The following is a 17289-nucleotide window of genomic DNA, read 5'->3' as shown; positions in this document are numbered from 1 at the left end:
TCACAGTTATGCCTCTGGTTTGGTTAGAGAAAAGAGGTGTCAAAATGAGATATTTTTTCACTATCAGCAAGGAACCAGGTCTTGAGGCAATATAAATCAGCATGTAGCTGCTGACCATGGTGACCTCATACAGGTTCATGCACATTCTAGACCTCTGTTGCTAGTATGATATCCCACTTCTGCTCCGGTTGTGCCATTTTGTTACAATGAACTTTCTTTGTTCAAGAAAGCTTCTTTGGCTTCCTATGCAGATCTAGTAATCTGGTTGGTTTGATTTGGTTTGGTTTTTTCCCCTCAATTATCAAATCAAGACGAGCAGCAGGTGCTTTTGTACAGCTGACTAAAAAGGCTCCTCATGTTTTTGCTTTTGACATGTATAAGCAAATGTAACCAGTTATCACCATTGAGAGGGACTACAGAGGGCATTCACTAGCAAAAAAGCAAGCAAAACACTTACTGAAAATCTACTCTTGTGATTTTTTTATTTCATATTTGTGTCCATACAGTATTTGAAGTAAATTTCATCTTGTGATATTTAATATAGCCATCCCTAGCTCAATCACATATAGTTAGCTTAGTAAAAGAAGAAACACTGACTTACTAAAGAAATACGCTGCTGTTTCTGATTCACGTGATTTGCGGGGGGGGTCTGAACTCAGAGCTCGGGAGGTGCTTCTTTGGTGGTGTGGGTCTCACCCACCCTTTGTGAACTGAAGTTTCAATACATCACCATTGCTGGCAAAGTCTCTGACCAGCTATTGTATCAATGGTAGCTGGTGATCAATCACAACCCTAGGGCAGTGTGGGAGAAAGAATGGATAGAAAAGCTTCAACTTAGCTGTCTTGAATTGACATAACTGCAGTTACCATTCTTTCAAGATTACTAGGCACATTTTTTTTTTTAAGTGTCTCATCTGAGGCTCTTTGCATTGTTTCTTTAACAAATTTGAGAATATGTATGTTTCTAGTAATCTATTAAGACTTTTTCATCTTTCATTTTATGATCTCACATTGCCTTTCTTTTGACAAAACATCTCTTCTGTTAAGGCACTTCTCTGTGATATTTGGATAGAACAGACTTTGAAACAAATTAGGCCTTGATTAGTCCCTGCCTGGTTCTCTTCCTCTTTCTGCCTTTCCTTAAACTTTTCCTGAAATTTCAGTGAAAGCACAGATTTCAACATAAAACTTAATTCTTGAGATTAGAGCATGCAGTGAGGCTCACTACTTTTTATCTGAAATGGGGTAGACAGCAGGTAGCATTTAGTGCATTGCCTTTTTCTTGAAATTACTGTCTTTATTTTTTTCTGCTCTTGTTCTGTACCTTTGCCATATCTGTATTGGAAAGCACATTAGAAAAGAGGAAAAAGGAGAATAAAATGGATTTTCTGCTTCTCTGAGGTAATTTCTTTCCCCCATTGGTTTCTGTGAAATGATCAAAGCCATTTACTGAAATAGCAGGAAAAGGTTTAAAATAGGTTTGTCCCCTGTTTTGCTGCTGCTCTGCCTGAGCCTCTTTTTCCCTTTACCATTTACAGTATTGGTAGCTTCATTAAGCAGGGGCTACAACAACCAAACCTGCCCTGATTCTCCAAGGAGTGTCCTCTCTCCCTGTCTTCCACTACCTATTTTGCTACTGCTGCACATTCAAACCAGGCCCTTTTCCAGCTAGTTTGACCTGGTCAAACAAGTAAGAGCAGCCCTAATCTGATGGTATATCCTGGTGGGAGGAATCCCTCCTGGGTGAATACACCCTCGCCTCGCATAGAGCCTCCCCAGGCATGTCTTGCTCACCCCTTACAGCTGCTGGAACATGGATAAAGGCCAGGATTAGGGAGACAACTGTGGTTCCTAATGCCTTGCCCATTTGTAGCTGGTTCTTGGTCATCTGTTGGACCTATGGGTCATGCACCTTAGCCAAAACTGGTCCCCATGTCAGTCAAATTTAAGCAGAAGAAACAGATAGTCCAGGTTTTGGAGTGTGTGCACCTTGCTCTTTGCTCCCCTCAATCATTTTTGTCTCACCACCCAGGGACTAAAAGTTTTGCTACTGCTAACAGCAGCATCATACTTACTTCATGGAGTTGTAAAATGTCTGGTTTTTCTGTGTAGGAAAATATGGATTTGAATGCACTCCCAAAACACTGAAGGGAAGGATGCAAAGATAAGTCAGCTCAACATAGAAACCATGAGAACAATCATTCTCAGCCAGTGAAGGAAGCTGACAAAGCATTCATCAGTAGTCTCTAGAAGTTCAGAAAATCAGTAGCAAAGTATGCTCTGCCACCACAACATGTACCTGTCCAGTGGATTTTCACGAAACCAAAGCCATGCTGAAAATAGAAGGATCTCCCAGCATCTTGTTTTGCACCAAGGAGGTACCCGTTCCTTTGGGATCTGAAGAAGAAATGCATAACTAGCTTATTGTATGAATAATAGAAGTACTGTAAGAAGTGATATCAATAATAGATACTGCGACAACACTTCTGATGCTAATAGATGCACTGGAAGAGGTAATAGCAATCTCACCTTCCTGCTGATGCTGGCAATGCTATCACAGTCCTGGATGAGCCCTTTCATGGATCATGGCACAGTGCACACATCCCAACAGCGGCCAGGTTCATTGTTGTTGTGGTCTGTACAGCTTTTTTAGGATTTTCGTAGAAGTAAACAATTCTATTGATGATTTCTGCTGCCAGGTAAAGAAATACTCATGTAAGCATTCTGCTCCATCTCAAGATAAGACAAGATACACAGATGGTGCTGTCCACATGTACTGCATGGGGCCCCCACTGAGGCATCTCTGTTACAGCTTATCAGTTGAGTTGGTCCAGCAGTCACCAAGTGGGCATTGAGTGGTACACTCCTACACGTCTCTGCTGGAACAAGCTAAGGAGAGTCATGGGATGGGCTCAGGTTATTTGTCAGTTACTCATGCTAATATATGGGTTTCTACAACCAAGGTCTGTGGTCATTCTCTGCCTAGATTTGGTTAGAAATCAGGATATCCTATTTACCAGGTCTTCTGCAGGGGCCCACTACACAGATCCAGTGAATCACAGGAAATCTGCTCTATCCTAAAAACCCACTGCCCCTGTGCACAGCAAAGAAAATATCATATTCTGTTAAAATCAGTTAGTTACCAGAATTTTTTTAGCTGAGACAAAAAAAGGACTGGAAAGAAAGCTACAATCTACAATCTCGGTACATTTAAATGTTTCTTTGATTTTGTAAACAAGGTTGAATTGACAGGTAAAATAGCAATGTCCATTCTGTGTGCCTTTGAAAACAGCTGTCAAGGAAGATTAAAACCAACATTATTTCCAGTCTAAAAATAAGCTCTGAAAAGCACTGTACTGCATGTATCTCTCAGTCATGCTTTGTTCCTTTTGCACTGCTCTGGCACAAATGGGCTCTCAAACCAGCTGATAACACTGATCACCTTGGAGGGAGAGATAAAAGGAGTCTCTTCCTGAGAAGACTGAGAACTCTTCTACCTACTAGATCTTGTCTGTCTGTTTTAGTTTTAGTTAAATGGGAAAGTTTTGGAGAACTTTTTCATACCATCACATGGTTCAGAGCGTGGGGGACCCCCCTCCCAGCAACTGAGCTGAGCCAGGGAGGGGCTGTTCCCAGCATCTCGGGACCTGCCGGAAAGGGAGTGGGGTTCCTGAAGTGAAGCATCACAAGAACTCAGGAAACAGGATAAAATCCCCAGTGCTTCCAGAACTTTTACTGCCTTTTTCCTGGGTGTCATTGCCAAGGGAAAGAACCACTGCAGTCCCCATGCTGGACACTTCAAAGAGCTCCCCTGGGTTATCCCGGTCCTACCATTGTCTCTTCACATGGTCTGCTACATCAGAACACACACAATGGTTCCCTTTTTCTAGTCACCTAGGACTTTACCTGACTGCCATGGAGAGTGGCTTGGCAACTACATCAGTCAATTCCCTCAGGACTCTGGGATGCATCTCGTCAGGTCCTATAGACTTATGTACAGGTTCCTCAGGTGGTCATGAACCTGACCTTTACTTACAGTGGGAGGGACTTTGCTCCCCCAGTCTCTGTCCTGCTGTCCATCCACTTATGGTGTGGGAAGGTAGGTTGCTATTGAAGACAGAGGCAAAAAAGTTGTTGAGTGTCTCAGCCTTCTTCTCATCCATTGTTAGCAGTTTACTAGTACTGTTTAACAGGGGGCTACACCTTCTTTGATCTTTCTTTTCTGATTAACATACCTGTAGAAGCCCTTCCTGCTACTCTTTGGGTCTTGCCAAGTTCAGTTTCAGCTTTGCCTCGGCCTTCTTCACCCCATCCCTACAGAACTGAACTTCACCTCTATACTCTTCCCAGGTCATCTGTCCTTGTTTCCACTGCCTGTGCATTTGCTTCTTTCCCTTTAGTTTGACCAGCAATTCCCTACTCAGCCATGCTGGTCTCTTGTCTTTCTTGCCTGACTTCTTGCTCTCATGGATTGTTAATTTTATTGCTATTTTCATAACTTTTTTGCGTAGGAAAAAAAATGCTATGAATTAAACATTATTTTACTCCAGAGACCACTACCAATTCCACCTACAAATGTCAGTACTCTCCACATTTGCATCTTCTGAAAGACTTTCTGAGCAGTGCTGGGTATTTGCAATATTTTATGGCCACTTACAAGACCATCAGCTACCAGATTCTTGTGGACACTACGGGTCGAAAGAGAAGTAAAACCTAAAACTCACTGAAGCTCAGGACTGCTGTACTGGTATAGCTGTGCTCACCCTTGAAACACACTCTGGTCAGACCCCTAGAGAGCAGCCTTGGTAGGGCTGACTCTGGACTGGGCAATGGAGGAGACTCCTGCTTCACTTTAGTCATCTGGACAAGCACTACAGCTTTCTTCCTGCATGGGCTTGGCAACAGCAGTACCATTCCTTTTCACACTCCCAGAAGGTCAATGTTAGTCTATTCAGACCTTCTCAGAGCTATTTTAATTTTACTTGTGACATTTCTACTGAGGCCACATTTGGACAACAGTTGCAGAGAGCAGTGAGTCAGTAATTCTGCAGTGGTGGCTGTCCCTCAGTGCTGGTACAAACCCTTCTGCACCACACTACTCAGAACATGTGGAAATTGTGTGCAGTCTTCCAGGAAGCTTTTAATTTGCTATTCACTTCCAGCAGCAGGAAAGGTTTTCTCAGATTTCCATTTTAAACACTGATTCAAATGAAGTCTGAAGATTATTGTTTTCTTATGCAAAATGAATGAATAATTAATTGTCATGGGATTTCTCTGTGTAGTTCCCATCCCTGAGGAATCTGAGCAACTGATGGAGTTCTTCAGATTGAAAATAATTCATAAACACAGGAAATGCAGCCTCTGCATGAATATTCATGATTATTCCACATCATATTCTGCCAATAATCCCACTGTTGCTACACATCCAAAGCTCATAAGTTATGGCACGTGATGATACATTTCAAATAATGTTCAAGATATTTGTAATTTCAATGGAATAGCTGGCAATGATACACACCCAATATGTATTATGGTAGCTGTAAGAGAGTCATTAGGATGGGATGCAAATATTTGAAATGAACAGTGTACAAAATTTGGCAAGTGCTAATAGAACGAGCTGAATAAAAAAAAAAGAAAAAGAAAAAAAAAGATGTGCACTGTTCCCACAATGGAACCGTCTGAAACTATTCAGACCCTGAATGTGTTGTTCAGGAAACACAGCAGTGTTACCACCCATGTATTGCAACCCAGCCTCTCTCCACAGCATTCTCACTGGTACTGCCTATATAGGTGTCCCAACAGCATGCTTGTTCATCTGCCCTATCAGTTTATAATGGGTACCTTGGGATAGACCCAGACTAAACCCAAGAAAAATAAAGACAGGATTAGTTTACAGTTATCTATGATCTCTCCACCCCCGCTTTTCTTTGCTGCAGCCTCCTCATTATTTTTTAGCACAGACTCCTGTACAAAAACCATCAGTATGGAAAGAGCTTGTTTAAATATGGAAAGTATTTTTGTGGCTTGTTGGTATCCTTGCTCTAATGTTAAAGGACAACCCCTTCTTATATGGAAAGTGCATAGTCATATTGTGTTTATTCCAGAACCTAAAGAATATATGTATTGATAACACCTACGTAGAAGTACAAATTTGTTTCAGTGGCTTTTGCAAGATGAATGAACTCAAATTCCCAGAACATCTTGGGTGTTTCATCCAAGCTGTAGATGCTATAAAGCAAATTGTAGGAAAGCCTTCAAAAAGGCTGGAAGTTGCTCTCAATGAAGACTCAAATATTTGACAAATTTTCTCAGCAATCAGTTCCCTGATGACGTAAAACCGATCTGGAAATCTTACAAGTGCTGTCATTGCAAAGTCAGCAATGCAAGCCTGTGATGCCACAAAGCCAGCTCATGATATTTTGAGGGCTGCACCTCACAGTAGAAAATGAAGACGGATATATATAAAAAAAGCATCTTTAGAATTGAACAGAAATAAAATTTGTCCATCTATTACAGAAACAGTGGACCAACAAAGCAGAGAGATCCAAGAAATGTCTCACCTGAAGGGAAAAACCTTCCATTTTCATTCACAGTTTTGTAGATACCAGAGAAATCAGGGAAGAAACTTTGTAGAAGTCTCAGAGATATGAAAAACTCCTAACAACTTTTTTCACAGTCACAAACATAATCAGTGAGAAGACAATAATTCACAAATTCTGATATTCCTGATGAACATGCTGAACCTGCTGGAATTTACTCAGCTCTGACTTTCAGAACACTGCCTTTTGACTTTGAGATTAAAGCTTGGATAGGTCATCAAGTAACCCAGACTGGTTCATCTGTTTTCCTCTACTCTCTTTCTTAACATATTTCTTGAAAGACTTTAAATGTACAGACTGTGAGGAATCAAAATACCAGGTACCACTACATACGTCTGTAAAAATATCTCAGTGAATCTTTTGGAAAAAAGGAAATGGATCCTGGCTGAATTTCTTACAAAGCAGAATTGCAAAATGTCCTATAGGAATTTCTCTCTGCTCAAGAGCCTGGTGTTCCAACTGCTGTTTTGGGGAGCCTAGGCGAGCTTAATCTGGGGACTAGGTCACCATCTTAAGTGGTTCCCTCCCTAAGGCAGGTATCCTAAATGCAGCTATTATTCTCTTGCGGAGATTATGCTTTTTGTGAACAGGAACTTGTTTTATATAGTTCACTTAAGCCTGGGAGGAGAAGCCTCACTGGTTTTGTGATCATTTCCAGAAGCAGTGTCCCTGAAGATGGCACATTTGGAGACGACATTATTTCATATTGCTGCACAGCAGCAATTGGCACTCCAGTCTATCAAAGATACTACTTGAGCAACATAAAATATTAGCCAACACCCACAAGGAGAAACAGATTTGTTTTCTATCCCAAAATATACCTCTGCAGAGTACCTGTTGTATTGCACTTAATCTAATTTACTGTAGGAGACATGAACCCCCTCGCTGCAATCAAGCTATTTTTTAAAAGAGATTGGTGATTCAGCTGAGTGGTGACTAAACCACTGACAAATTTTCCCTGTCAGCTCATGTGTATAAAAAGATGCTTTGCTGGAATGTATCATCTGCAGATACCACTATTTTGCTGGAATGAATGGGGGTTTGCCAGTCAAATTATATTACTTTATTTCTTATTTAAAATTATATGCATCTGAAGCTTTTAGCACATTTCAAGGACACATCAGGTCATACAATTGAACTGAATTGGGTTTGCATGGCCAGGTTTTGGTTGCAGTGGGGCTACAAGGGTGGCTTCTGTAAGCAGTTGCTAGAAGCTTTCCCCAAGTCTGACAGAGCCACGTCCAGGCTGCTACAAGATGGACCCACTGCAGGAGTGAGAATATGTGAGAGAAACAGCCCTGCAGACACCAAGGTCAGTGCAGAGGGAGGGGGAGGAGGTGCTCCAGGCGCTGGTGCAGAGATTCCCCTGCAGCTCATAGTGAAGGCCATGGTGAGGAAGGCTGGGCCCCTGCAGCCCATGGAGGTCCATGGTGGACCTGCAGCCCCTGGAAGGGACTTATGCTGGAGTAGGTGAATGCCCAAAGAGGCTGTGACCCTGAGGGAAGCCCAAAGAACTCATGCTGGAGGAGTTAATAGAGGACTGTCTTCCATGGAACCTACACTGGAGCAGGGGAAGAGTGAGGAGTCCTCCCCCTGAAGAGGAGAAGTGGCTGAGACAACGAGCAATGAACTGACCAAAGCCTACATTTCCATCCCCTTGAGGCACTGGATGGGAGGAAGGTAGAGAAAATCAGGACTGAAGTCTGGGAAGAGGGGAGGAGTGGGGGAAGGTGTTTCTAAGATTTTGTTTTAGTTCTCATTATTCTACTCTGATTTGATTGGCAATAAATTAAACTTATTTCCCCAAGGTGAGTCTGTTTTGCCCGTGATGGTAACTGGTTAGTGAGCTCTCCCTGTCCTTTTCTCAACCCATGAGCCTTTCACTATATTTTCTCTCCCCTGTTCAGCTGAGGAGGGGACTCACAGAGTGGCTTTGGTGGACACCTGATGTCCAGCCAGTGTCAACCCACTACATGAGGCACAAGAGAGAATGTAAAACAGGTATTGTACATGATCATTGGCAGAAACTGATGGTTTAATTTACTTTAACTGAATGTATCTTCTGAAAGAACAAACAGAGATACAATCCCATGAACAGAAAAGCAGAATCATCCCCCATTCTGAATGTTAGCCTGCAACTCAAAAGATGCAGGTTAAGTTGTTTGCTCTCTGCAAGCTGCTGCCTTTGGCAAGTACAGGACTATGTCTACAGACTAGAGATGACTCTGACACCTTCTACAGCTGTTCCTGCCTGCAAGCTGCCAGTTAATATAGCAGAATAAGGAGGGGAGAAGGTGAATTCTTAATTTACATCGGCAGACGGAAAGAAATTAAATCAGTGAAGTAAGCTAAACTGGAAATGAAGTTGAGGAACAACTATTACAGTCTCTTGAGTAGAGCACTTAATTACTCTATAGCTCCTTTGGAAACTGCCTTATAGGGAATATAGAAGACGCTCCTGCTCATGACATTTATCAGGATGTGAGTTTGGTAATATTATAATCCTGGCAGCTCACTAGTGGGTTTACTTGGTCCTGAAAAACTGATTTCCTGGTAAATTACTTTTTAAAATCTATCTGTAGTTCTGTCTAGTTTCTCTGATGATTTACAGGACTAGATATCCTATTTTCTTGCCATGGTGAGAACAAGTCTTAGAACAGACTAGCATTCGTCCTTCTCTTCACCTTGATTTTAAAATCGCCCAGTTTATGTCAGTGAAACTTGTTACACATTTAATTAGCTGTTTTGGTTGATGCAGAGTTAAAGACAGTTCAGTAAACTGTCTATTATTTCTATCCTCATAAGTCAATAATGAAAATTATGTCGCTCAGCAGACAGCATATGCAAATAAATGTTTATATGATAGACTGCAGTTGAATTCACTGGCATTTAATAGGTGTTTAATTGCTTTGGAGTGCTACTAAAAAAAGCAATATTATTAGGACTTTTTTCTTGCAAATGGGTTTTGGAAGCATACGGTCAGTGCTGTAGTCTTATAATTAAAACTAAATAGGTTAGAAATTACAAGGTGGAAGGAAATAAAAGCTCAGCAGCAAGTATATGTATGGCTAAACACAGATTAGTGCGTTGTGCAGGGTGCTTGTGGGTATGTCTAAATGTTGTGCTCAAGTACTGTGCCTGCTAGGAATTACCATTAAGACTTAGGAGGAACTGTGGTTGTCTAAGGAGGCCTCAGGGAAATGAATTCTTAGCTGGGGCTGGCACAAATATAAATTAACCAATTAAGGCACCTGTATCAATATAAGCATTCTGACTCATTGTTTAATGGGATAATTGGAATTCTGTAGAGGAAATAAAGTTGATTACAAGGATCAAACAGAGGGAAAGCTCTCTAAGCATTTGTCTCTTGCTTGTGACAAGCTGTAGCTTAGGGGCCAGTGAATCTGTTATGAGGCTGCTGACATGGAACAAATAGCAGTATGGAGGTTGAAAGATCATTGTTTTTTAATACAACAAAATTGTGTACATGCTTACTATGAAGAAATAGAGCTCTGCTTGTTTAAGAAGAAACATGAAGTCTATATTACAACTTTTTGTATGTATCTGAATTCCCAGAATGTCTTGGTTTTACCCAATGAATTATTCTTGATATAATGCAATTCAGCAGATGATTTTTCCTATCACTTTACATGCATCTATAGAGTAGTTTGCAATACAGCCACAATCCTAGGTGTCTACTCCTTGGCTTTGATGGGTGGATTTGTCCATCAAAGCGTATGAAGAACAGCTGGTGGAAGAGAAAAAGTCAAAGAGATGAGAGGTTAGTTGGGTTCTTCAGTCCAAGGAAATACGATGTGGCTGATTTACTCTCTATAAACATAAGACAAACTGATCTCCAGAGAGGGAAGAACAGAAGGGAAATTCACCATATTCTCAGGAAGCAATCTTTCACAAAAGGTCAGCAGGCCTTTCACCAGAGCATGTTTGAAGAAGAAAATGAAATGGCACCTGTGGCTTCTTGTGTCCAAATGTATGCTTTCCTTTGAAGGATTCAAAATATTTTTGGCCAACAGAAACTGAGGCCTACTTAGCTTCTCTTTCATGTTTCTGAAGAGTAAGACACTTATTTGGGAGAAAAGAAGAAAATCAAGTAAAATAAAATATCTGGCATTATCTTTTCTTTACGCGTCAGATGAAAGGTTTGGGTGCATGGGACGTGCCATTGTTTATTGGGGATATCCACAGAGAAACAATAAAGCACACCTAACTCTTTCTTCATTTTTATTCTTTTTTTTTCTTTTCCTTAAATCTGACAGCCACCCATTGGAGATGGAGTTAAACTGAAACTATTTCCTACAAAATTGGAAGGTATAGTACCCATTTTTAAATATGGTTATATGGTATCCAGAGTCCAAATACAGTTGAACTTGATGATCTTTAAGGTTTTTTCCAACCTACATGATTCTATGAATTTTGTACATGCTCTCTTGGGAAATACTGACTGAGCTCACAGAGGTGATTAGACCTAGTCCTCAAAAAAGGAGAGTCCTCAAAAAAGACTCAGGCTCAAGCCTGGGCCCCTTCTTATCTCTCACTTTGCATAGGATAGATTGTACCACTGCTTGATCTAGCCTGTCGAAAACCTGGACATCTACCCTGCCTGCTTGCCTTAAATCCAACTCTGCACTCAGGACAATTTGTCATTCAACAATTTCACTGTACTTGGTCAGCATGTTTTTCTGTAGAGGGCCACTGTGATGCAATGGGTTTCACCCTAAAATCTCTACTAAATTATTTGCTCTCTGTGCTCAGGAGGCATGTGGAATGAAAGAGTGTACACTCACTTTAACCCTCTCTAGTGTGGTGTTCTGTAAAACAAAGGGAAAAACTGTGATCCTTTGAAGTTTTTATCTATAATGGAGTAATTATTATTTATAATACAGCATTCCACATACCTGGAAATAGAGTAGAGTAGAGCACAGCAGAAACACTCCCCTGGAAAACATACTGGGAAATATACTGGATTTTCTGTGTTTTCCAGTATATTTCCCTGTATTTACATTGCATTGTTTACTTTTTAATTCCAGTCCTTACTCTTTGCAAGGCAGGGATCTCTAAAGGACTCCAGCTGTAATGAAGTGTATCTTTCAGGATGTATATCTTCCATGTGGTACAGTATGAGAATCCTATAGTTCAGTTTTGGAGCTTTAGTAGCAGCTGGGAACCATGAAATTGAATAACTTGCTTTAGGCTACAGGAATTTGCAAAGCAAAACTCTTCCATTTGAGGATTGTAAAAGAATTTTCTTTCAACTAGAAATGTCCAAAATTTCTGTTGTTCCAGCTTAATGGAATGTAGTATTTCAAAATTTTGCCTAATTTTACACCAAAACCAAAGATGAAAAGGGATGAAAATTCTCAATTTCATCATGACTGACACTGCCTAGAACATACAGCACACCATAGTGCTATTGAAATCAACAACAAAATAAATGAGTACTCTGTAAGCTCCAGAACACATAATGAAATGAAACATAATGAAACACAGAATACATTAAATTTACTATTATTTCCTGTAATGAGAATCTGTCCATCTTATCAAACTTCTGTGATAAACTTTGCCCCTTCTGGACCCGATGAGTTTTGCAAATTGCACAAACAAAACTAGCAATTCTTACCCAGAATTACAAACAGAGAAGTAAGGTGCATGCTGATGGAAAACAAGAACATGCAGAAATTCTTTAAATGAAACCGCATAGAATGTGCATCAGGATCCTTCCATAGAAGAAAATCAGAAGAACAATCACACTAAGAGAAAGAGATGATGAAAAAATATGCACTTTCTGTAGGCACATGATGAAGTTATTGTCTCAGCAGATACTGGATTCTGCTTTGAAATCTGTTTTATTGACCTGAAGCTTATGCAAGCAGGATGACTCCAGGGTAATTGACAAGAGAGAAAGAAGTGACATGTTGTTGTATGTGCTCTGACCTGTTTTCTCACCAAAAAACCCTCCGATACATGTATGTCTTATAATTAAATATTATATAAAATTCTTGTTGAATACAACTATTGTGGTCTTCAGATATGCCTGTTCTGGAACAGCTCTCAAAAAAAAAAAAATACATCACAATAAAATAATGTATTCTGCTCCTGGCATTTCATATAGTGTAAGGTAAAGTATACTTTATGTTGCCACTTGCAGCAACAAAGCCAACAACAGCAGCATGTGATTAGGACTCTGAAATCTCCTCTTTATCTGAGATTGCTTTCTGAAATCAAATTCAGGTAGAGAGAAAAGGAGGAACAAACAAGTTTGTTGCAGCTCTGCAATAGCAAATAATCAAGAGAACTACTTGAGGAACATTAAGTGAAGCACCAGATTCTTCAAATATTATGATAATTGAAACACAGGCGTTGAATATCTAATTATGTGCAAATCTCTCTCCTTAGCCTGAGATGAACTGCAATGGAGGGGGGAAAAAAGAGCCAGTTTGTGAACTAGAGGACAAATCTATCTCAGCCTAAAATTTTTCAACAGCTGTGTTGAACAGGCAGTGTGTTCAAAAGCATGACAAATGACACTGCTATTCATAGAGCAGGTGTAACCACAGTCTAAGTTTTTACCAATATTGCCCCATGCACCAAAAGATGTTGTGCACTCAGCTGTAGAGCACTATGGTGTGCTCAAGTGGAAGTTACAGCTAATACAGTAAAAATTATCCAACAGTTATGTACAACTAACCTTTATGGTTTGTTGTAAAAAAAATAACATTGAGACTTTTAGCACCTCTCTTTGCACTTGGACCACATTTTGTAAAATGAGAAACATTTAATCTCTGGCTCTAAGAAAGCAATATTTTGTTTTGACATCAGGTGTGGGAAGCAGATTCATCCGAATGCTCCACGTCAATCCTTGATTTGCATAGCTACAGAGAAAGGGTACAGCTTCAGCTCATCTATATCCTCATACTGTCTTTTTAAATATGTTTTAAGAAGGGCATAGATTCACTGGCCAATCAGTTGAATAATACTGTATGCATAAAAATCTGTGGATAACTCTGTTCTGTCTTCTTCATATAGCTTCATGGAGGATCTTGGCTTCAGGCCAAACAACTGCAAAAGCAAAGCTTTTTCCCCTCAGCGTTTTAGCAAAGTGCACATAATACATCTTTAAGTAAATTAGTGTTATAACAGGTTTCCACTGATCTATCTTGAGAAGTTAAATGAGAACCAAAAATAGATCCTGTTTTCAATTTCCCCTGAGCAGCAAAGTGATTTGAAATCCTCCCTTGCCATAGGAAACAAACAGATAAAAAACAAGTTTGGCAATGATTCAGTAAATATGTGTGCTTATTCAGTATTTAAATTCAGGAGCCAAGGAACTCTATTAGAGAAGAACAATCAACATATCCAATGGTAAAAAGCAAGACTGACTCTCCAAGAAAACCCCTTCCTCTGTAGGCAGATGCTCTGTGACATTTGCAAAGGAAAACTCAACTCGGAGTATGCAGTGGTTGTGAAAGATACCTCTGTGGAGAGGTGCAGAACACCTAAACAGCCATGTATCATAATTATACCTATGTTTTAAGGGACTGGCAAAGTATAGGTGAAGATATGAACAGATACTACTTACGGGAACAAATAGTACAGTACAGGCTAAACAATAGATTGTAACCTCAACCTGAATTATGAAAAAGGGGGAATCCCCCACTTGGAAAATTCCTGTGGAGTGGTATAGTCATTGAATCAGTAATAAATCCCAAGCATTTCAAAGCAGAAGAGCCCTTACCTTTAGGTCTGGTAGGATCATATGCAGTTTCTCAAGTAACTACTACTGGAGTTGTCTGAGATAAGTAATGGTATTTTTCAAAAATGAAAACCTTTGAAGGTTTAGTACTTCCTTAAAACCTTTATGTAATAAAGGTTGTCCCTGACAAGGAAATCTGAAGTGTTGAATGAGAAAACAAAAAGAAAAAAACAGTAACTAAGCATTTAGCTTACTTCAGAAAGAATAAAAACATACCGTATGATTTCACAGAAATAGTTGAGATCAAATCTCTGAAAGAAGATTGCACATACTTGACTAGTACAAACCAGACCGTCTCTAATTTTGCTAAGAACACATGCATGTTAAATTATATTTCTTAATGTCTGTTAGTAGGATTGGCATCAAATAACTGAAATTAATCACTTTTTGTATCATTGTTGCTAATGTGATGTTCTCCTGTTTGGTTTTCAGCAGATCACATCTATAAAACTCATCACTAGTGACAGTGGCAGTGTAAGAAGGTAGTCTGGTTATCATGACATCAAGCTTATGAAGATTAGCTTAAAGGATCCCTTCCTCTCCAACTCTGTAGTACAAAAGGAAGGCGGAGAATAAGGTAAATATTTATAACATTTTATATAAGAACTATTTGAGTTTGTTCAAGTGTTTATTTCGCCATACTCTTTTGTGGAGTTTTCCAAAAGCACTATATGCCTTTGCTAACCTGTTGTCTATCTCTCCGTCGATCTTACCATCTGAGGAGATGAGGCTACCAAGGTAATCAAACTGTTGGACTGATTTGAGCTCTGATTGGCCAATGGTGACGTGGGGATGATGGGGGACTTCCAGAGGTGCAGGTTGATGGAGGACCTCTGTCTTCTTTAAGCTGACTTCCAGCCCAAAGAGCTCAGCAGCATCTGCAAAGCAGGATGTTAAACGCTGCAGGGCAGCTTCTGTGTGGGCAACAAGGGCGGGGTCATCAGCATAAAGCAGCTCCCGGACAAGATGGTTTAAGGTCTTGGTGTGGGCCTTCAGTCGCCTTAGGTTGAATAGACTTCCATCAGTACGGTATCGAATGTAGATACCTGCTCTATGGTGAACTTGCCACTGGCTGCCGCAAGAGAGAAGCCCCGAAGAAAAGATACAAGGACTCCCTGAAACAACATCTCAGCCTTGGCCATATTGATCACCATAACTGGTCTACTCTGGCCTCAAATCGGGAGGCCTGGAGACACACCATCTATAACGCAGCTGTCTCCTTTGAGAACACACGCAGGATCACCCTCGAGGAAAAAAGGCAACGCAGAAAGAACCGTGTATTGCAGAATACACCATCTAAGGAGTCTTTCTGCTGTGCCTTTTGCAATCGGATTTGTCTGTCACGTATTGGCCTCATAAGCCACCAGCGTGCCTGCAGCAAATGTGGATAGAGCCTTCCCAAATCTTCGTTCGCGAAGCCTAGCCATGATGATTTGAGTTTGTTCTGCTTATGTGGAATCACATCTGAATAAAATGAAAGGAGAGAAAGGGAAAGTGTTTCCTGGTCCTTAGAAAAATAGCAAATGAGTTGTTAATTGGCAAGTGTTTAAAGGGCTGGTTCTAATCAGGGTAAATGGGCTTGTTTTTCCAACACTGGGTCTCACATCAAAACAACAAGAAACAATTAAAAAATCTCTGCTGAAGAAAGCAAGAGGAAGTGGGTTGTCACCAGCTGTTCAAAGACAAGATCCTGCAACAAATGTGTAGCAGCAGATGCCGTGTGAAGCACGGGGAATGTAAATGCATATGAGTCATCACATAAGCTTAGGGGGGACAAGCTGCAGGCCAGAAGCCCGGGGGTAAAGATTTTAATGATTTTAACCATTACTCCACCTGCTTCGTACTTTGTTCAAGTACACAGTATATTTTTTTTGGATGAGGATGTCTTTAAGCTCTGTTAAAGAGCCTCAAGCAGAAGGGAAGTATCTTACAGAAATATTATGCTTTGGGCTTATGACGTCAAAAAATGAGCATTATTGTCTGTCCAAAAGGGACAGGAGTTTAAACCATTTCCCCCTTTTCCCTCCCCTTTAAGGTTCATGATAATAATAAAAATTGTTAAATGGATAATTTTTATAGTTTGCAGCATTTCACTGATTTGTTTTTCCACTACAGCTTCATAAGAAGCTCAACTGGCATGCTGGGAAAGAATAGAAAATTGGCATAGTGGCAAAAATGGAAGAACTACCAGCTGTGTTTCACAGAGATAATCCTGAGGATCCCATCTCAGGTTGGTTGCCCCTGGGCAGTGGGATAAGCCCTTGCAACAGGAAGTATAATGAAATTTGAACTGAAGGTGACAGTAGGATACTCTCCAGGAGTTTACAGTAGAATCCTTTTTCTCTAAAAGAAATAGCAAGAAAGAGATAGAGGGAGGAGTCTCAGACTCAGCTCCTGCCTTGGCAGTCCCAGCTCTATGTCTTCAGGCACTCTCTTACTCTAATCATTATAAAAACCACACTGATTTACACAATTCCATAATCTTATAAGAAAATAGGTCACTGGGGATTATCAAATTATCATCCATTTAATTTCAAAATTCTCTTCTTGTTTTTCCCCAGGAACACCAAACTCTCCAGTGGAAATGAAAAAAAGGCATTAGAAAAAGACTTTGGATGGAGGTGGATCTACATTTTGAACCCATTTTTATATTTCATGCTGCCATGTTCTACTGTGATAGATCCTGAGAATTCCCTCCTGCCAGTTGCCCTCAAGGCAGCCCTCCCCACTTTCTCCACTGAATTCATACTGCTTAACACATCACAAATAAGGAGAGGCTTTTGTGTATTAAAGGAGAACTTCAGGGCTGACTGGAACCAGTGATTTTGTTTTGTGAAAATATGATGACCTGTTGACATTACAGTCTTTCCTGGTTTAAAGAAAACAAAAAACAACAACAAAAAAGAGAAAAGGGCTCTC

At 40.3% G+C, this 17289-nt stretch overlaps 1 long non-coding RNA gene across 10 annotated transcripts in view; it reads right to left on the bottom strand.

The window, feature by feature from the left end:
• Positions 1-17289, bottom strand: part of LOC113993181 — a 265193-nt gene that overhangs the window by 67381 nt on the left and 180523 nt on the right. For 8 of the 10 annotated variants that reach the window (XR_005567312.1, XR_005567316.1, XR_005567310.1 and 5 more), the window contains 2 exons: positions 2530-2692; positions 2300-2397 (listed from right to left, as the gene is read on the bottom strand). This is a non-coding gene — a long non-coding RNA (uncharacterized LOC113993181). Of the gene's footprint in view, positions 1-601; positions 793-2299; positions 2398-2529; positions 2693-17289 lie in introns of all 10 variants that reach the window. The other 2 variants (XR_005567313.1, XR_003542523.2) reach the window with 2 other exon arrangements.

This window comes from Pipra filicauda, unplaced genomic scaffold (genome assembly GCF_003945595.2).
Source record: "Pipra filicauda isolate LSUMZ 115617 unplaced genomic scaffold, ASM394559v2 scaffold12_size5214236_pilon, whole genome shotgun sequence".
NCBI classification, from domain to species: Eukaryota; Metazoa; Chordata; class Aves; order Passeriformes; family Pipridae; genus Pipra; species Pipra filicauda.
The sequence above is the reverse complement of the archived record's forward strand: the minus strand, read 5'-3'. Positions and strand labels throughout refer to the sequence as shown.